We start from the raw sequence: 21,642 nt of genomic DNA, 5'->3' as shown, positions 1-21,642 counted from the left end.
TGCGTTGGTAGCAGTGGTATCCATGCTTGCCTTATGTTACCCAAGGGATGTACTCTGGTGTCTCAGGCAATGGGTGGGGTCTTAGAACTCTCAAAAGTTTCTGTCTTTTGTGCGAAGCTACCAGAGCAGGTTGGAGGGGCAAGCCAGGTTGGGGCTGAGTCAGGAAAGTCCTATGCTCTGGCTTTTCATGTGCAAGCAGTGGCCCCAGTAGGGATCATTAGGCAGTTTTCTGGTTAGTGGGGTAATGTTCTAGGGAGGAGTGCACCTGCCTCTGCTGCACAGAAGAATACACATGGGGAGTTGGGAGTAGCAGGCAACAGTAAGCCCCACCCTGTAGTGTTTCACTAGCAGTAGCTAGCTAGGTTCCAGGAAGTCTGCACTCAGAACTCAAAGCTGCCTCAGGCCATAAGCTTTCCCCAGGTGTTAGCGGCAGAAGGTACCCAAGTCACAGCACCAAAATATGTTAGAGGCAGAAATTATTTGAGTTACCAGTGGTGAATCTGTATAGATCTGCAGCAACTTCAATTCTTGCCTCCTTAGAAGAAAGAGTTCAACTGAGGGGCATAGGGCAGAATGAGACCGAGGCAAGTTTCAGAGCAGGAGTGGAGTTTATTAAAAAGCTTTAGAGCAGGAAAGCAAGGAAAGTACACTTGGAAGAGACCCAAGTGAGCATCTTGGAGGTCAAGTGCCCTGTTTAAACTTGAACCTAGGATTTTATATGCTGCCCTACTTTCAGTGTCTTGTGCCCCTTCCCCTTCATTCTTCCCTTAGGGTGAATGTGCTTGGGAGGTGAGCATATGTAGTGTGTTTACTGGAGTTATATGCATGTTCATCTGAGGCTTTCTTCCCTTTTTTGGTGGGATGCTCCTGGAAAATCATTTTCCGCCATTTTGCCTCTTAATGAGCATGCCCGAGCCCACTTGCCCAGTTCCTGAGATCTTATAGGAAGCTGCTGATGATCAATTTTAGGTGTTTTTATCTACTAGAAAACTGCCTCTTCATGGCGCTTGCTGCAATCAGTTATCATTTAAGAGAGGCAGTGTGACAGCTGCTGGACCATCACTTGATAGTCTCCTGACATTCATGGTAAGTTGAGGGAGTCCTCTCTTTTCCTGCTCATGTCTGACTACCCACCTACTGTAACACAGGGAGATAGAAACCATGGCTTTCAGGCCGTGCCTTTTCAGTCACCCTGTGAAGCAGGGACAACCAGCTCCTGTGCCTGTAGCTACAGCACACTTCCCACTCACCCCTTGGTTCTAGCTGAGGGGATTGATCTCCACTTGAGATTATATTGCAAATCTCAGTTGGGAGCTTCTTTCAACCTGACTGTCACCTGAGTTAGCTGGCCGACTTCCACAAGGTCCCCTGTGAGGTACAATCAGAAATAGCTTCTCTCTGTCACCTCTGGAGACTGGGTGTGCACGCAAAGCACGTCTTGATGCTACTCCTTCTCATAGACTTCCCACTGCTCACTAAATCAGCTCCAGACCTGGGTAGGGTTAAGGCCTTCCCCCATCACCTTGATTGCCAGGTTTCGCAGTCGGACTTTACTTCCCTGAGGCAGTCTCTCCCCTTAGCACACTCTGTGACTTCTCACACTCTGAAAACTCCACCTGGCTCAGGTGTAGGCTGCAGCCTGCCACTTCTTTCAAAGGGTCTTTGATTTGTTTCAGTTTTCCTGTTAAGTATCTGTGTTGCTTTTTGGAAGAAAGTTCAGGGTATGAATTTCTACACACAATTTTGTTTTTCCAAGTGGAAGAGGCATGTTAACAATGCCTCAAATCTGCCATGTTGGAAAGAAAAAGGACAAAAAACAAAACCAAATGTATTTTTTTTATCTGACTTCTTTTATGTAGCCTGAATATTTGAAATTCATCTATGTTGTTGCATCAATCAATAGTTCATTTCTTTTTATTGATGAGTATTATTCCATTGTATGTATTTACTATAATTTCTTTATCAATTTGCCTCTTAGCTGACATTTGCATTGTTTCCAATAAAGTTGATGATATGCAGACCTGATGAGCTAGCTCTTTGACTCTTAGTCATACACCTTAGGGAAACTTTTTGCATGCTTATCTATCTATCTATCTATCTATCTATCTATCTATCTATCTATCTATCTATCTATCTATCATCTTTCCATTATTCTATTACCTATCTCTATCTATCTATCTATCTATCTATCTATCTATCTATCTATCTATCTATCTATCTATCTTTGTGTGTATGTATATATATAAATCTTTGCAGTAACCTTGTTCATAATAGTCCCAAACTGGAAACAACTCACATGCTATCAACAGTAGAATATATAATCATGTTCTGTTCCATTGGTTTATATCCGTTTTGGTACCAGTACCATGCTACTTTGGTTACTGTAGCCTTGTAGTATAGTTTGAAGTCAGGTAGCATGATGCCTCCAGCTTTGTTCTTTTGGCTTAGGATTGTCTTCGCAATGCGGGCTCTTTTTTGGTTCCATATGAAATTTAAAGTCATTTTTTCCAATTCTTTGAAGAAAGTCATTGGTAGCTTGATGGGGATGGCATTGAATCTATAAATCTATAAATTGGTGAGTATGGCCATTTTCACAATATTGATTCTTCCTATCCATGAGCATGGTACATTCTTCCATTTGTTTGTGTCCTCTTTTATTTCATTGAGCAGTGGTTTGTAGTTCTCCTTGAAGATGTCCTTCACATCCCTTGTAAGTTGGATTCCTAGGTATTTTATTCTCTTTGAAGCAATTGTGAATGGGAGTTCACTCATGATTTGACTCTCTGTTTTTCTGTTATTGGTGTATAGGAATGCTTGTGATTTTTGCATATTGATTTTGTATCCTGAGACTTTGCTGAAGTTGCTTATCAGGTTAAGGAGATTTTGGGCTGAGATGATGGGGTTTTCTAAACATACAATCATGTCATCTGCAAACAGAGACAATTTGACTTCCTCTTTTCCTAATTGAATACCTTTTATTTCTTTCTCCTGCTTGATTGCCCTGGCCAGAACTTCCAACATTATGTTGAATAGGAGTGGTGAGAGAGGGCATCCCTGTCTTTGCCAGTTTTCAAAGGGAATGCTTCTGTTTTTTGCCCATTCACTATGATATTGACTGTGGGTTTGTCATAAATAGCTCTTATTATTTTGAGATATGTCCCATCAATACCTAATTTATTGAGAGTTTTTAGCATGAAGGGCTATTGAATTTTGTCAAAGGCCTTTTCTACATCTATTGAGATAATCATATAGTTTTTGTCTTTGGTTCTGTTTATATGCTGGATTATATTTATTGATTCGTGTATGTTGAACCAGCCTTGCATCCCAGGGATGAAGCCCACTTCATCGTGGTGGATAAGCTTTTTGACATGTTGCTGGATTTCATTTGCTAGTATTTTATTGAGGATTTTTGCATTGATGTTCATCAGGGATATTGGTCTAAAATTCTCTTTTTTTGTTGTGTCTCTACCAGGCTTTGGTATCAGGATGATGCTGGTTTCATAAAATGAGTTAGGGAGGATTCCCTCTTTTTCTATTGATTGGAATAGTTTCAGAAGGGATGGTACTAGCTCCTTCTTGTACCTTTGGTAGAATTCGGCTGCGAATCCATCTGGTCCTGGCCTTTTTTTGGTTGGTAGGCTATGAATTATTGCCTCAATTTCAGATCCTGTTATTGGTCTATTCAGGGATTCAACTTCTTCCTGGTTTAGTCTTGGGAGGGTGTACGTGTCCAGGAATTTATCCATTTATTCTAGATTTTCTAGTTTATTTGCATAGAGGTATTTACAGTATTCTGTGATGGTGGTTTGTATTTCTGTGGGATCGGTGGTGATATCCCCTTTATCATTTTTTATTGCATCTATCTGATTCTTCTCTCTTTTCTTCTTTATTAGTTTTGCTAGCAATCTATCAGTTTTGTTGATCTTTTCAAAGAACCAACTCCTGGATTCATTGATTATTTGAAGGGATTTTTGTGTCTCTATCTCAGAAATAATACCACACATCTACAACCATCTGATCTTTGACAAACCTGACAAAAACAAGAAATGGGGAAAGGATTCCCCATTTAATAAATGGTGCTGGGAAAACTTGCTAGCCATATGTAGAAAGCTGAAACTGGATCCTTTCCTTACATCTCATACAAAAATTAATTCAAGATGGATTAAAGACTGAAATGTTAGACCTAAAACCATAAAAACCCTAGAAGAAAATCTAGGCAATACCATTTAGGGCATAGGCATGGGCAAGGACTTCATGTCTAAAATACCAAAAGCAATGGCAACAAAAGCCAAAATTGACAAATGAAATCTAATTAAACATAAGAACTTCTGCACAGCAAAAGAAACTACCATCAGAGTGAACAGGCAACCTACAGAATGGGAGAAAATTTTTGCAAGCTTCTCATGTGACAAAGGGCTATTATCCAGAATCTACAAAGAACTCAAACAAGTTTATGAGAAAAAAAAAACAAACAACCCCATCAAAAAGTGGGCAAAAGATATGAACAGACACTTCTCAAAAGAAGATATTTATGCAGCTAACAGACACATGAAAAAATGCTCATTATCACTGGCCATCAGAGAAATTCAAATCAAAACCACAATGAGATAGCATCTCACACCAGTTAGAATAGCGATCATTAAAAAGTCAGGAAACAACAGGCACTGGAGAAGATGTGGAGAAATAGGAACACTTTTACACTGTTGGTGGAACTGTAAACTAGTTCAACCATTGTGGAAGACAGTGTGGCGATTCCCCAAGAATCTAAAACTAGACATACCATTTGACCCAGCCATCCTATTGCTGGGTATATACCCAAAGGATTATAAATCATGCTGCTATAAAGACACATGCAGATGTATGTTCACTGCGGCACTATTCACAATAGCAAAGACTTGGAACCAACCCAAATGTCCATCAATGGTAGACTGGATTAAGAAAATGTGGCACATATACACCATGGAACACTATGCAGCCATAAAAAAGGATGAGTTCATGCCCTTTGTAGGGACATGTATGAAGCTGGAAACCCTCATTCTCCACAAACTATCACAAGGACACAAAACCAAACACCACATGTTCTCACTCATAGGTGGGAATTGAACAATGAGAACACTTGGACACAGGAAGGGGAACATCACACACCGGGGCCTGTTGTGGGGTGGGCAGAGGGGTGAGGGATAGCATTAGGAGAGATACCTAATGTAAATGACGAGTTAATGGGTGCAGTATACCAACAAGGCACGTGGATACATATGTAACAAACCTGCACATTGTGCACATGTACCCTAGAACTTAAAGAATAATAATAAAAAACTCTCTCTCTATATATATAATCATGGTATATTACATAGAGCATTTCATTTCATGTAGCAGCAAAAACTAAAAAACTGTATACTGCAATGTACACGAATCTTACAAACAAAACACTGACTCAAAGGATAAAGACATAAATGATTAAATACATTATGAATACATGTATGAAATACAAGACTATAGGATGATGGTAGCGTGGCTCAGTTCAAGTCTCAAGACCTCAGACCAGGGAAGCTGATGGTGTTACTTTCAGTCCAAGGACAAAGACCTGTGAGATTTATAGAAATCTCACAAAGGTTTTAAATAAAAGAAAGAGAAGAATGATTATAAAAATGAAGATGGTGATTACCTTTCAAAGGGAAGGAGTTGTGAACAGTGAGGGACTCACCAGGTGCTTCTTTAGCGGTTAAAAAATGTTTGTTTTGAACAGAGTAGTGGTGAAATGGGCGTTTGTTTTACAGTTATTTTTAAGAAGAGTGTGTGTGTGTGTGTGTATGTGTGTGTATGTATGTGTATATTATATATATCTACTTTTCTGCATGTATTATATATTTTATAATTAAAACAGAAAAAATGAGAAGTTATATCTACACAAAATTTGAAATTAGGCAAAACTAGGTCTGAATTCCTACTCTGCCTGATAATTTGTGACCTTCTGAAAGTCTCTAGTTTCCCCATCTGTAGATGAGGATGACAACAGTACTGAATTCAAAGGCATATTGTAAGAATGAAATTAGACAATACATATAAACTAGATTACTGGTGCCCTCACTTAGAGAAACAAACACAGGTGCCAATGGGCATTGCCAGTCCTGTACAACAACAAACTGATAACTTACTATGTCTGTCTTGAGTAAATTTAATTTTATTGTAATTGAAAATAAAGATAAGACTTGGTAGCTCATAAGAAAATGAAAGACTGAGAGTTGAATTACAAATTGGCATTAGGGTTTTCCTTTTCTTATTCGAGTATGTAGTTTTCCTCTGTCTTCAGGAGGATATATCTAAAATAAATTCAAAATTTAAAGAAACTTATTAAATGACTTGGTTACGTCTGCCCCCTAGTGGTCAATGCTCTACAAACTAGAGAGATGCTGAAGATGGATTTCTGGTTTGAATAAAAACGACTAAGGCTAATTCTTAACAAACAACTATCACAAGTAAAACTGTTTAAATTTGTAATGTGATTAAAATATGCAATATTTAAATGCAAAATATTTTCATCCCGGTGTTGAATATGCAATAGTATTCAGAGATACTGTGTTCTGTATTACATTTTGATATTTCTGGCATTAAATCAAACTGATTATTCACGCACGTTTGCACTTTAGGCTGACATTAATGCATCTTATTTTAGCATATTTGTGAACCTGTATAACAGACATTTAAGTATACAATACTCAGAGGTTATAGTGATCAACAAATATGTAAAATAAGTACTTTTGCCATTTACTTTTTCTAACTATGATTCCTTATTACATAACTTTTGATAATAAAGGTTTGAAGTGACTTATACATGCATGTGATTTGTACAGACATTTTTGATCAGAACAAACATACTTCAAGTGCCACTTTCCCTCAGTTTTAATTTACACTGGATTTAGGATTTTTCTATGAGAACCGAGAGTTTGCAAGTTGGTCACTACAGCAGATTGCTATGGAAACATGACAATATGCCAGTGCTTTATCCACAGAGATGTACAATGGATTCCTTTAAGTTATATGGTAGTAATTCCAGACTTCTTAGGATCGTATATCAGTCAGGGTTCTCCAGAGACAAAGAACGAATAGGATATCTATGTCCGTGAGAGGGAATGTTTTAGGGGAACTGGCTCACATGATTATGGAGGCTGAGAGGCCACATGACAGGCCATCTGCAACCTGGAGACTATAGGATGATGGTAGCGTGGCTCAGTTCAAGTCTCAAGACCTCAGAACCAGGGAAGCTGATGGTGTTACTTTCAGTCCAAGGCCAAAGACCTGAAAACCTGTGTCAGGGTAAGAAGTGGGAGTACTTGGCGCTTGTGCAAATCCCGGAGTCCAAAGGGTCAAGAGCTTGGAGTTCTGATGTTCAAGGACAGGAGATGGAAGGTGAGTCAGCTCCAAGAGAGAAAGATAATTTGCCTTTTTCTCTGCCTTTTTGTTCTATCTGGGCTCCCAGCCAGTGGAAGGGTGCCTACTCACATTAAGGGTGGATCTTCCTCACTCAGTCAACCAATTCACACGCCCATATCCTGCTGAAACACTCTCATAGATACACCTATAAATAATGCTATACCTGCTCTGCAGGTATCTTGTAATCCAGTCAAAGTGAAATCTAAAATTAACCATCACAGATGGCTTCTTAAACTGGAATTGATTTCTCTGTCATCTGTACTCTGCTGATTCTTTGTCGATACTGGTTTTAGGTTCAAGCATTATCATGTTTTGTGTTAATTACTTAGCTTTGTGGAATTACGCATTATGACTCTACATGTTAGTTATTTCACAACATGTCTCTGTACTTGGCTACACTTGCTTTTTGTGGTCATGGGTTCAATTAGCATAATTTCTGCACATAATACATGTTCAATACCATTTTGGAAGACTAAATGAAGTGATTAGAAAGCATAAAGGCTTATAGGATGTGAACCTGATTTGTTAAAAGTCAATTGAGAACAACAACAAAGCAACTATTTTTAAATGTAAAGGACTAAAGTAGGAAAAGGCAAAGAGAGATGGAGCTGAGGCCATTACCCTTTTTGTTAGCCAATCTTAATGAACATTTGTGTTCATCAGACTTGAGGCAGAAAATCAAAGCAACTCCGAGTCTTGTAACAAAAGTCATTTAAGGAAGAAAGTTGGCTACAAAAGTGTTGAGGACGATGAGAAGGTAAATCAACGTAGAGAATCAAGGCAAGGTTAGCTAAAACTGGAAGCCGATCACCCTGAGGGCAGGAGGCACAGTGTGAGGAGGTGCTGTTACCAGAACCAAGAAGCTGAAGCTCTTTGGAGGAAACCATAGTGAGAGCTTCCTGGCGGAAAACGAAACTGCTGGGGGTGATGGGGGAGGGCTGCCAGATGGAAACTGTAGCCACGGAGGCATAGTTGTTTCTAGAAGTCAAGGCCAAGGGAGTGAGAGAGGAGCAGACATACCCTAGGATGTCTGCACTCTAGCCCTGCAATATCTAGCCAGTATTTCCCATTGTCCAGACCAAGGCATAAACCAGTGAAGTGGGGAGTCTGGAAAACACAGTCTGCAGGGATGGGCATTCCTGTGAAATAGATCAGAATTGGATGCAAGCCTGAGGAACAGATCTGGAGGCAAAACTGTTACTCCCCGTTCCATAACCCCTTGTTTTCCCCACTCCTTACATTCCAACCTCTCTGGTCTTTGTTCCATTCCTAAACACAGGATTAATGTTCATGCTGCTAGGTGCAGTGGCTCATGCCTGTAATCCCAACACTTTGGGAGGTCAAGGTGGATGAATCACTTGAGCTTAGGAGTTTGAGACCAGTCTGGGCAACACAGAGAGACACTAGTGTCCAAATAATAAATAAATAAATAAATTTATTTAAAAAATATGTCCATTCCTCTGAACCTTTCCCTATACTACTCCTGTATTCTGGAATGCAATCTATATTCTTTCGTATTAGAATTTAACAAACTGTTCAGAACCCAATTGGAACGCCATCTCATGATATAACTTTTTTCATACTACTAACATATTCCGTTGGCATTCCCTGTACTTAGTACTTTGATGATACTTCTCTTGTAGCAATAATTTCTGCTTTACAATATGGTGATTTATGTATATGTCTTTCTTTGCTAATATTAGAGGACATATTTAGCTACTGTTTTGACTGAAAATCCCCAAAGATTCAACACTTTCATTAGTATCAAAATGTCTGAAGTTCTTGTATTGTTATAACAAAAAGTGGGATTCTGAAAAAAATAAATAAATAAAGATCACCAAAACCACAGGAGTTGGAAAATGATTTTCCTCAATGATTCTCGAATTAATATTTTTTTTCGGTTTTTAATATAAAGTCATCCCATCAAATTATGATATTTTAAAATATTTGAGGTATACAGTCTAATTTTCTTTATTTCAGTAGTCTATTACTTATAATAAACTTAAGTCTCTTAAGTTTCTTTCCAAGAGTTTTAAATCACTCAGCCTGAGTTTTTAGAAATCTTGCCTTTTTATTTTCAATTTGAAAATAAAATATGAGATATCTATTAAGATTCCGTTAAAAATAACGGGAGCTTAAAAATTGTGGGAGGAAGTATGTCTAACTGTACGAGGAAAAATAAAAGCCATGTTTTCCCACCTGAGAAATTTTACTCATAGAAAAGACACACTACCCATGTGGAAATTAAGTATTCAAGCATCTATAATTAATAGGCTGGATAATTAGGATGCTGGATATTTTCAATTAATCTAGGTATTATAGATATTCCCCCAGGCCTTACTAGCTTGAGTAGATAAAGAAGCAAAGAATATATGTTGAAATAATAATGCTAACACACACACACAAATAGAAACACACACACACATGCACACACATATGCATTCTCATCTTTGTCAGAACTTATGTACAACACAGTCAACTTTTCCTTTAAAACTATGAGTTCCAGATAAATTCTCTGGGTGCCTCAGAATTTGAATTGTTGAAACTGTTGCCCATTGGGTTCCTGCTTGCATATGTAGAGAAAGCTGCTCCCTAACTCTGAGAAAGCTGCTCCCTAACTCCAGTACCCAACAAGTGACTCCTTCTTTCTCACCAATCCTGATAATACTCAGGGTGGCAGTTGCCAGATTCAGTCCCAAAGTGCCATACCTCAAACAGTCCCATTCTCAGGAAAGCCCCTCTTTAGTTATCATCCCTGATGATACTCTGCTCCCCTGACAGCACTGCATCCTGAAGAGTCATCACAGAGAGCAGGTGTGCCCCTTTGTGTAAGGCTATGAGCCACTTCCATAAGACCTTACCTGATGTGCTCTGCCCCCACTCACAGTCCAGGGACTATGGCATATATTTTATCTTCTTGGGCACCATGGAGGACTTCTTTCAGATCAGAGATGGTAGGAAAAAGACTTTCTCCCTTAGGCATGGAGAAGTTGAAGCTGCAATAGATGTCAAGATTTTGCCTTCACTGTTTTTGGAGAATCCATCATCACTGGTGCAAGTCAAAGTTGTTTACAAAAATAAGTGCATTGATTTTTTTTGGAAAATTGTTTTCTTCTAAATACAGAGACGATTTTGTCTCATCTTCAAGACCAGACTACAGAGGATCAGAAAGGTGTAGCCAGTGCAGTTTTCTTTAATAAGAATGGAGGCTGTATATGTACCACATTTTCTGAATTCAGTCTATCATTGAAGGACATTTGGGTTGGTTCCAAGTCTTTGCTATTGTAAATAGTGCCACAATAAACATATGTGTGCATGTGTCTTTACAGTAGCATGATTTATAATCCTTTGGAATACTATGCAGTCATAAAAAGGGATGAGTTCATGTCCTTTGTAGGGACATGGATGAAGCTGGAAACCATCATTCTTAGCAAACTATCTCAAGGACAGAAAACTAAACACCGCATGTTCTCACTCACAGGTGGGAATTGAACAATGAGAACACTTGGAGACAGGAAGGGGAACATCACACACCGGGGCCTATCATGGGGTGGGGGCAGGGAGGAGGGATGGCATTAGGAGAAATGCCTAATGTAAATGACAAGCTAATGCGAGCAGCAAATCAGCATGGCACATGTATACATATGTAACAAACCTGCACGTTGTGTACATGTACCCTAGAACTTAAGTGTAACTAAAAAAAAAAAAAAAAAAAAAAAATGGAGGCTGATTCATTAGCACAAATGTTAGGGTTGGTTGGTATCTGCAGATGTAGCTTCAAAGTACATATTTCTCAGTATGTCAAATAAAAATGTTCTCAGTACTCTTGGAAGAGATAATTCACCTGTTCCACAACATTCTTTATTGAAAATCCATGTTCCGTGGCCTGTGTAAATACCTTAGGAAGGTCAGTTCTGTAGAAAGCTTGATCCTAATGATCACTGGGATGGTGAGGCTATACCTTTAGAGATGTGTGTTGGAGCTTTGAGTGCCCAGCTTGGATTGAAATGATACAGTCTGATTTCATCATAGCGATGCCAAGGACATGTACTTCAGCATTCATGTCTCTGTCAGTCATTCCAATATCACAATATCTAGAAACTTGCAATTACTCTGTAGTCTCCACAAACTTAAAATATTCTTTCAGAGTCTCAGTCTCTGGGTTTTGGAGGCTCACTGATTTACTGTTCTTATTTTGCTTTTTTTCCAGGTATATTTTGTTTTTAAAACATTTAGCTCTCATTTAAGATACATTTTCTATGTACTCCATATGCAATGAAAATATGCTTATCCTGAAAATCATGTAAGTGGTAAGTTACAAGGATGAACAACTATTCATATTCAAGAAAATTTATTCCTTCCATTCTTCATAATTATTATTCATGAGATTCTCCACTGTGCAGGGCATTGTTCCAGATTCCAGAGTCTGAAGAGTGTAGCATTAAAATGTGACTTTGGAAGCCTAGATTCAGCATTTTTCTCTATTGTTAAGTAGCCCTGTGATTCGAGGTTAGTTTCTTAACTTCTATAAGATTTGGGCTTCTTATTTGTAAAATAAAGGGGTTGAACTTTACAAGATTAATTCTAGGCTCCTTTCCAGGTCTGAAATTCTATGATATTACAACTATAAAAATCCTCATGTAAATATTTGCAAATACAGGATAAACAGTTAAAACTCCGTAATGTATAAACTTCTAACACATGAAGTTCTAAGTGATATAACTTGATTTGGAAAGTATCTTTGATGAGCTGGAGATAAAAAGAAGTACTGAAAAAAAGACTGGCAACCTATAAGTTGCAAATCATCTTTCTCTGACTTTTATCTCACCTTTCTCTGGTTTTGTATTCAAAACAAGTTTTATCACAATTTGTAGCTAAGTAGAATCAAAGTAGGATATAAAATCAATCATGTTTATTCTGTTTTCATACATCATTTAAAATTACCAAATGTACTAAGTGTCTGTAATTGGTCCCAGTTTATCATATTTGGGCTCAAACGACAAGACTGTATGTCCAGAGGCATGAGAATACCATTTCATTCCTTCAACTTGGTTAGGTCTGTGTGACCAAGAAGAGGCAAGCTTGTAATTGGCGGTGACACCTGGCAGTGGGAAGGAAAGGAGAATGATAGACCAAGCAGATAGTAAAAAAATGGACGAGCTGTAGGTGAGAGAAGGGCTGGTTGGGCTGGGAACATAACTGTACTGAGAAAGAATCATCTTAGTGCAACATCTTAGTGCAGGCCTGGGAACTTACATTAGCCATTGTTGATCTGGATGATGGCTAGGTGGCTCTGTTCAGCTGCTAATTTTATCTTTTATCTTTTTTGCTATTAGTCACAAAATGAATCAGTTACATTAAGAGCCAGTATAAGTCATAAAACAACAATACATTAACTATGTTATTTTCCCTGTACAACATTTATTATTGTTGTTTTCCCTCAATGCCAGTTATTATGAATACATTGCAGAAATTTAGAATAATATACAGGATTATGAGACAAAGACTCACAAGGGCTAATTGTATCCCATGTTCTCTTTTTAATTGTTACTTATTAATTTATACGATGCTTCAGGGTAGTCAAATCCCCTCACCAAAATCAAAGACAAGGAAAGCCATCAACCCATACTGAAATGAAATTTAAAATATCTAAAGAAATACATTGTTTACTTCATTCTTCCCAAGTGCCTGCCAAAAATACCTGGATATTCTAACATGTAGAGAATTAGGTAGAATCTTAGGTGTACAAGTCTCCAGTGAAAACAGCCTCCATCACTGGAATCTTTCCTAAAAATGACTCATTAGGAGGAGTTTTATCAAGTGTTAAAGGGGTGACCTGCTGTCTTGATGTGCTACTTCCTGGCTGGAGCTCTGAAGGTACATCAGAAAGAGCCCAATCAAAGCAAAACCATAAAGTCAGGTTTTTATTTGAAATGTTTTCATTTCATATTTCCTCATCTCTCTCTTCCTCCTGCCTTGTTATGGTCACTCCATCTTTTAGCACCTAGCACTTATGCCATATCATTTCCTTTTAGATCTCTGAAAATAATAATACCAATAGTAGCACTTTTATGTGATAAATGCTATAACAAATATTATCTTTATTATCCCTCCCAAGAGCTCTTGAGATGGGAACTATCATTGTTCCTACTTTTCAAATGAAGACTTAAAATCAGGAAGAGTTTTGTCCAAGGTCAGCTAGCTGATACCCAGGAAAGCCAGAACTTGAACACAAATTTGTATGATATTGTTGTTGGAGCATTATTCTCACACTGCGTTCCAGCCTTATTTGTGTGTCTTTCCCTCTGGATCAAGAATATGAGGTGTTTCTCCCCCCCCCCCCCCCACCAAGTGCTTGTTTTGAATAGAGTATTTTTACTAAGGAAATGCCCTTAACCAGATAAATATATCCCGAAATAGTTGAGATTGGAAGAAATAGTTTTGGCTGAAATTTTCTAAGAACTCCTCAAATCATATCCCCAATTCCACTGCTTTTCAAGCTAGCCCGTCTTCAAGTGTGAGACAGAGATAAGCCAAGAAACTAGAAAAAGCATGACTGCTAGATAACAAGACCAGTTCTCTCCAGTCAGTATATCTATATGACAGAGCAAGGTCATAAGCTACATTTACCTTCTGGACACTTGAGCACAGTGGCTTTGCCTCCTGTAATTCACATGCTGCCCATCACTCTGAGTTCTGCTGAGCTGGGCCCAGGACATGAGCAGTGCTACACGTGGCCAGAGCCCTGGCACTTTATTCCTGCTGACCTCATTTAGCCTAATTTCTTTGTCCGCTGCTTTTGGAATAAGGTGTTTTAGAGACCCATATATGGTGTGTGTCAGAATTCTACCAGACAGCAGGGATGAGAGTTTTGGGAACTGATCAATGCATTCTACCCTTCCCCTGGAAAGAAATGAATCTAAATAAATGGAAAATCAAGGCTGAAAAAATTTGACATCTCTAGAAAAAACGGAAAGCATGAGACTCATCCATGTCTGAAAAATGCTGATACTGTGCTAGGAAATGGAGACATCAAGGTAAATAAGATCTGGTCCTTGATGGCATTCACATAAGGCATAAATTAAAGTTGTCAAAAAAGCATGGTCTATAGATATGTACATTTTCAGAACACATGAGTTTGTATTTTTCCTGCAGAACAATGATAATCATTTGTATGACATTTTCCTATTATTTGCTATTGATACTAAAAAAGAAAACTTAAAAATTCACTATCCCAGGTGTAAAACAACGATTAAATATAGTGTACTTACAGAGCTGTTCACAAATCATAATTGTACAGAGCAGTGATTTTTTTCAAAGTCAAACAAACTCATATAATTATTACCCCTGAGAAGTCTCTGTTTCGTCATCTCCTCTCACCCCGTCCCCCTCAGTATTATGATTTCTATACCCTAGATTAATTAAAATGTTTACACTTTATATGAGTAGAGTCATGTTTGCATGCTTCTGTGTCTGGCTTTTTTTCACTCAACAGTATTTTAATTTATGTTATTATAAACCGGTACAACATTGAACAATTAATAGTCATTTAAATTTAGTCTAATTACTCTGTCCACTGCCACTTTACTTCTACTGAAGCTCTTCAAAATAGCGACTTCATTCATTTTTACAATATCTTATCCATGATGCACTGTCTCCCTGTACGTTTACTTGATTCTATGGGACATAGTATCACACTTAACAGTGATTATTGAATTCATTTAAATGATTGAAATTAAAGAACATCTAGAGAGAGGAAAATAAAATAAGAAAGTGGTAAGGGCACACTGAAAGCAAAATCCTGAAAAGTAAAGTGAAGAGCCATAGCAATTAGATTCTCAGCATCAGGAGAATTTTCTCTGTTTATGCTTTGAATCTTGTCAATGTTCCCATCTCGTTAATTATATTCTGCAAGATTTTGTTTGAGGATTCCTTTTTCTCCATGAACCAGCAAAATCTTGCCAAATTGCCCTTTGTGTTTCATTAGCCATTCTTTGTTGGTTGACTTTCTTTTTTTCACACTCTAATCAATGTTCAGCCTTGTGATTTCTTCAAAAAATGTTCATCATGTGCAAGCCTATTGCTCTATTAGAATATTATGAGCTCTATTCAATCTATGAAACTATTATTTATTGCAGAATCTATTTCAAGTTAACAATCTCTCTATATGTTTAATTAAAGAATTTCTAAATTTTTTGCCTTATTCATGAGTCAGAACACCGTACTGCCTATGGCTTGCTCACAGCAAGGCCTGCTTTTAAGAAATCAATGACTCTCACACTGGGGTGTGCCACTTTTCCAATTTGGGAAAACGAGCATTCTATGGTTAGTAGAAGAAAACAATAAAAAGTGAAAGATGGAGGCAATTTGGTTTTGAGTACTTTGTCTGAAGCAAAACTCTATCTGCAATGGAAGCATGATAGAAAGGAAAATGGGGGGTATCCAATGGCAGTTCAGACCTAAGTAGTCATGGCACATTCACACAGTCTCTCAAAGACATTTCATCTTTTAAAGATCTCCTTGGAACACAATTCTCTTCCTATGTAGGTCATACTTTGGACTCTTCCGGGGCACACAGTTGTATTATCTCCAGAATTGTAAAATGCATCCTTTTGACATTCAGTGAAAATATTCTTTATACTATAAAGACCTCTCCCAGGATTTCCAGGCTAAGGTCACTTTTTGTTGGAATGAAGTAGATAGAGTTATTATTTGGCAATTCTAGTAGAAAAAATACTTGAGGCTATTTACTTTTTAAAAGAGAGAAAACATTTTCCACTTCTGATTTTAAAAGAGTAGTTTACCTCAGAATGAATTTCCTGTCTTGGGATAAACAACAAAAACTCTATACAATTTTTTTTTTAAATAAATAAAATAGCTATTTAAAAGCACTGGAGAAGAACCAAGGCAACTAGAAATAAGAAAAAATACACCAAGTTGGCCTGGCACCGTGGCTCACCCCTGTAATCTCAGCACTTTGGGAGGTCCAGGTGGGCAGATCAGGAGGTCAGGAGATGGTGACCATCCTAGCTAACACCGTGAAACCCCGTCTCTACTAAAAATACAAAAATTAGCTGATTAGCTGGGTGTGGTGGCACGTGCCTGTAATCCCAGCTACTCTGGAGGCTGAAGCAGGAGAATCGCTTGAACCCAGGAGTTGGAGATTGCAGTGTGCTGAGATCACGCCACTGCACTCCAGCCTGGTGACAGAGTGATACTTCGTCTCAAAACAAAAACAAAACAAAAACAAAACAACAAAAAACAAAAAGAAAAAATACACCAAGTTGAGTTCCTCTTTCTCTGCAACTTTTACTCCTTGAGGCATTTGCTGATTAACAGTTTTCAAAGTCAACAGCTAAACAAAAGCAGAGACTTAAAGCTTGCTCTAGTCTCATTTGGCTAGTGATATAAAAATAAGAATTCAGAGACACTAAGGAACTCACAACTTCATGAGCAAGGTTTTGAAGAAAAGGCAGCCATAGAGAACAGAATCCATTGTTCTGCTAGCCTCTTGCCCTCATTACAGTATAAAATGAATAAGGATCCCCTTTGAAGATTCTCAGCTTGTTTTCTGTGGATATGCTTGGAGCTTTCTAACTCATTGTTATTAGGTTGGTGCAAAAGTAATTGCGATTTTTGTCATTGAACGTAAGGGCAAAAATTGCAATTAGTTTTGCACCAGCCTAATAGAATTAGCTTTCACAGACTGCCAGAAACCAGTCAAGACTTGCATGTGAAATGTCTAGTATAAGCCTGTTAATCTTTTTGTGTGGTTCAAGGTGAGTCTTGGAAAAGCAATAAGGGAACCTCAAGATTCTTGAGACCAGCATCTGTTGAAGAAAGGATTAAATGTATGAGAAAAGAGCAATGGGTTTTCCAGGGTGACAGGCTGCATTTGTTCTCATGTTTTCCCTGTAAACCCATTCACTGGGGTCTCTTGCTATAATTCTACCAAGGACTTCGTAGCACCTCACCTCTCTTTCATTAGTTTTTACCTAGGGCAGAGGTTAGCAATTTTTTTTCTATGAGGTCTAGTTAGTAAATGTCTGCAGCTTTGTGAGCCAGGTAATCTCTGTTGCAACTAATTAGTGCTACAGTTGTATTATAAAAGCAGCCAGAGATAAAAAGTAAATAAATGGGCATGGCTGTGTTCCAATAAAACTTTATGAGCACTGAAATTTAAATTTAATATTTTCATGCATCATGAAATAATATTCTTCTTTTGAGTTTTCACCATTTAAAATGTAAAATCCACTCTTTGCTCTTAGGTTCTGTGAGAACAGGTGGTAGGGTAGATTTGGCCTAGGGCTCTGGATTTCTGACCCCTGCCTTGGAGCTTCAAGTCTTTCCTGATATTCAGGGTCCTCAGAAGAGTCAGTACTATTTTCCTTTAAAAAAGGCATTGTGGTTATATAGGGTTTGGCAGAAATATTCTGAGGACAATCTGTTTTTGGAATTAACTTCAGCTGCTTAATAACTACCTCGTCAAGAAAGGATGGCTTGTCAGTTTAGTGGTTATTCTCAGTGTTTGTTCCAGAAATAGCTTGCTTGATTTTTCTCCTTCAGAGTAATAGATTCTAAACATGAATGAGAAATTATTCCATATGACTCACGATTCTGTCAAGAAGGCAATGTGGAACGAGACAGGATTCTTTTGTTCTTGTTGAAGTTTTACATTTGTTAATGAATGACTTCTCTTTATGAATAGGTGTAAAACTTGACTGGATTCCTGCACACATTCAGTTGGATCATCAGTAAGAAAGTAAGTGACTGGCTGTCTGGTTGAAACAGCATGAAAATACTGACATTTGTCATCTCTTGACGAGTCAAATCAAAGAATAGTCTGATAAATGAGGAAATTAAACAAGAAAGGCAGGAGAAATGGCAATAAAATAATAAAAACATACGATAATACACATCCAACTGTGAGTCAGATTGTTATAGTACAGAAATGTACACTAGAGTTAAACAGATCCTTACAAATTCCTCCCCCAAATAATCACCAATTTATGCAAATGTTTTAAACTCAAGTGAGAATGTGTTACAAATGCATTTGAGGTGGACATAAAGATACCATCCCAAGGCAAGTTTCCAGCTTTGGAGAAGGAATATCAGCACTGACATTTATAGCAGATTGGGAGATGGTTTTCTCTTTCAGAAACCGTATCCTCTTTTTCACTGAAAGAGTACTTCTAACAAAGGAATTAATTCAGCAGAGTTTCTCTAACAAAGAAAAAACTTAGAACATACCAGTATGAGGGCAAAACGTTGCTTCAGTGCAGATATCTTTAGCAAGAAATTCAGTACTTGAGTGAAAAGACCTTCTGTACTTGCTCCCCCAAAACTGTAAAATTGCTCAAGTCAAACAGCAGGAGTGAGTTTTGGAAAAACAAGTAATTGAAAGGACCAGTAGATGGCATAAATAAGTCAGGATAGACTTGTTGGTTCGGTGAAAGAAACAAGGACAATTTGGCATCTCCTTACTTTTGTGTCTCCCTGTCTGTTTAAGCTTGCACTATTTGCCTCTGTGATCCTAGCACACTGAGCTACTACTATGACTTTAGTTCACACTTAAGAAGGATTCCCTGAGCACAAAGCCCAAAACTTAAAGAAATGGTGAGGTCAGAAGAGAGTTATACTTACTATCATTATTTTCCTACTTCCATCCTCATGCCTTTTTTTTCTTTCTCCCTCCTTTTCTTCTTTCTTTTCATTCTACCTCAAATGCAAATATCTGGGCCACATATACTCCTGGTTTGCTGATGTCATTGGTTGCTAATCCATCTCTGGTTTTTATTTCTCCCCTTTTCTGAGTCTGCAGCACTCATCTCCTTCACAGGTATTGACACTCATGCGTTTGATGTTTACCCTTGACAGTATATGTATGTACACTTATCAAATATGTAGTGTTTTGTGAAGGTGTGTATTTTTAGTTTTCATACATGGTGTTATGTTATTGATTTCTTTGTTTCTTTTTTTTTCACTCAATACCAGGTTTCTAAGAAACATTGAAGTTGCTGTTACTTCCAACTACTGCCTACTATTATTCTATAGGTGTACCTACTGCATTTTAATTGGCTATTCCTTTAGAGATGAATAACATAGGCCTTGGTTATTAGAGAGTAATCTTTTATTTTTTCTTTCCATTTCTTAGAATGTTTTAAGACTTTAGAAATACATTTTGTAAAATGGCTTTTAAAAAATTGATTAGCAGTAAATAAGGCGGAGAAAATAAGGGTGTGTGTGTGTGTGCTTGTTTGTGTGTGTGAAAAAGCCGCCTTACTCCCCCACTACAAATCTGCTCTCTTCCTTCAAGCCTTCTAAAAGAGTTTTCTGATTCTTATTACTACTAATTTTTACATTTTTATCTAGCATAAGTATGAAACACAAGGAAATATGTTTATTTCACCCTTATATTTTTGTCCTTCTTGTTCTAACAATGTATTTGAAGAAAGAACAAAAGTGAGAATGTTATAAAATTTAAAAACTGGTGTTTTGTAGCCCACATAATGACTATTCCTAATATGAATCTTCTCCACTTGTGTAATACATTTTATGGAAAATGAATATATACCCTGTAGCATTAAGCATCAGTAAAATACCTTTGTCAGATAGACAGGCAATAATGGGGTGGAAAGACCATATTCTTTATTAGAGACTAGGCATGGTGAAGTGTTTCTGTCAGGGCTGCTATCAGCTGCATTGTGTCCCCTCAAAATTTATGTGGAAGCCCTAACGTCCCATGTGACTATATTGGACATAGGGCTTTTAAGGAGACAGTTATGGTTAAATAAAGTCATAGGGTCCTGATTCAATAGAACTCATGTCCTTAAAAGAAGATGAAGAGACATCAGTGCATGTTCTCTCTCTCTCTCTCTCTCTGCCATGTGACCACACAGCAAGAAGGAGGCTCTCTACAAGCCAGGGAGGGAGTGTCCACCAGAGCATGACCATGTTGTCACCCCACACAATATCTGCATAAAGGCCCAGGTAATAAATATTTTAGACTTGTGTACATGACAGCATTGCAAGACTTATTCTGGAAAACCTCTCTAAGGAGTTGACAGTTGGTTGAGAAATCAATCACGAGCAGGAACCGGTTACCCAAAATTCAAGGTGTTCTTGGCAGAGTACACAGCAAGTGGAAAGGCTTTGAGGTGTGGGCGTGGCATCCAGCTTGTGGGGGCAGTGAGGTGCTCAGGACAATGATGGGGCCAGCGTGTCTGGTGTAGAGTGTGAGTGAAACAGATGAGATACGGAAGGAGAATGAGCATGGTGAGGTCATGATGAAGACACAGAAAAGAATGTGGATTTTATCATAAGGATTATGAGAAGATTTTGGAGCATGTGTGTGTGTGTGTGTAGTAACTTTACATTTATTTGGGGCATTTTAAAGCCTGAAAGTAACTTGATCTGACTTATTATTATTATTATTATTATTTAATAATGTTGTCTACTAAATGGAGTAGAAACTGGGAGCTGTGGTAGGAGGCAATTGCACACCTGGAACACTGATGCTAGAAGGAACAGGTAGATTTCAGATATTATTTAGATACAGAATCATCAAGTCTTGTTGATGGATTATAAGTGGAAGGCAAGGGAAAGAGAGGAATGAAACATTGTGTTTTGGTTTCAACAATTATAATAAGGGTGGTGTATTTCAAATGGGATAAATAGGGAAGGAATAGTGGTTTTTTTCTGATGAGAAGGCAGTGAGAATTTATTCTGGACATGTTGTGGAATTAATGATTAGGCAGTTATACGTACAAGTCCACATGTCAGTAGAGAATGTGGGTTGTAGTGTGGTCAGAAGCAGAGAGATGGATGAAAAGCTATAGTACTATATGGGATGCCCCAAGAAAGGAATGAGCAGGGAAAAGAAAAGGAGGGACTTGTAGAAGCTGAGCGATGAAGGAGAAGCCATCAAAGGGCACCAAGAAGAAGCTGCCAGTGAGTCTGGAAGAACCCTTACAACAGAATAGCATACAATATGAAAGTGAAGAGCAGAGAGGATTTCAAGATGGAAAAAGAGGCCAATGCCTTTGGATGCTGCTGAGATGCTGCTGAGAGGTTATGAAGGATGAGGACAGAACCGTGATCACAGGATTTGGCAGTGGAGGTTGTTGGTGGACCTGACTAGAGTAGTTTCTCTGAAAGACAGGGATCAAAGTCCTAATGAGAAGAGAATGAGTGTATGGATTTGGAGGTGAG

The 21,642-nt window shown here is 38.1% G+C and overlaps 1 pseudogene across 1 annotated transcript in view; it reads left to right on the top strand.

Annotated features, from left to right (window-relative positions):
* Window positions 1-7,214: 7,214 nt before the first annotated feature.
* The window catches only part of LOC711443 (SNW domain-containing protein 1 pseudogene), a 71,462-nt pseudogene continuing 57,034 nt past the window's right edge, over window positions 7,215-21,642 (top strand). Inside the window, exon 1 of the transcript XR_013410721.1 lies at window positions 7,215-7,407. The product of XR_013410721.1 is annotated as an SNW domain-containing protein 1 pseudogene (transcript). The remainder of the gene's footprint in view (window positions 7,408-21,642) is intronic.

The sequence above is a fragment of the Macaca mulatta genome, chromosome 1 (assembly GCF_049350105.2).
Source record: "Macaca mulatta isolate MMU2019108-1 chromosome 1, T2T-MMU8v2.0, whole genome shotgun sequence".
NCBI classification, from domain to species: Eukaryota; Metazoa; Chordata; class Mammalia; order Primates; family Cercopithecidae; genus Macaca; species Macaca mulatta.
Note: the sequence above shows the minus strand (reverse complement) of the source record. Positions and strands in the feature narration are given on the sequence as shown.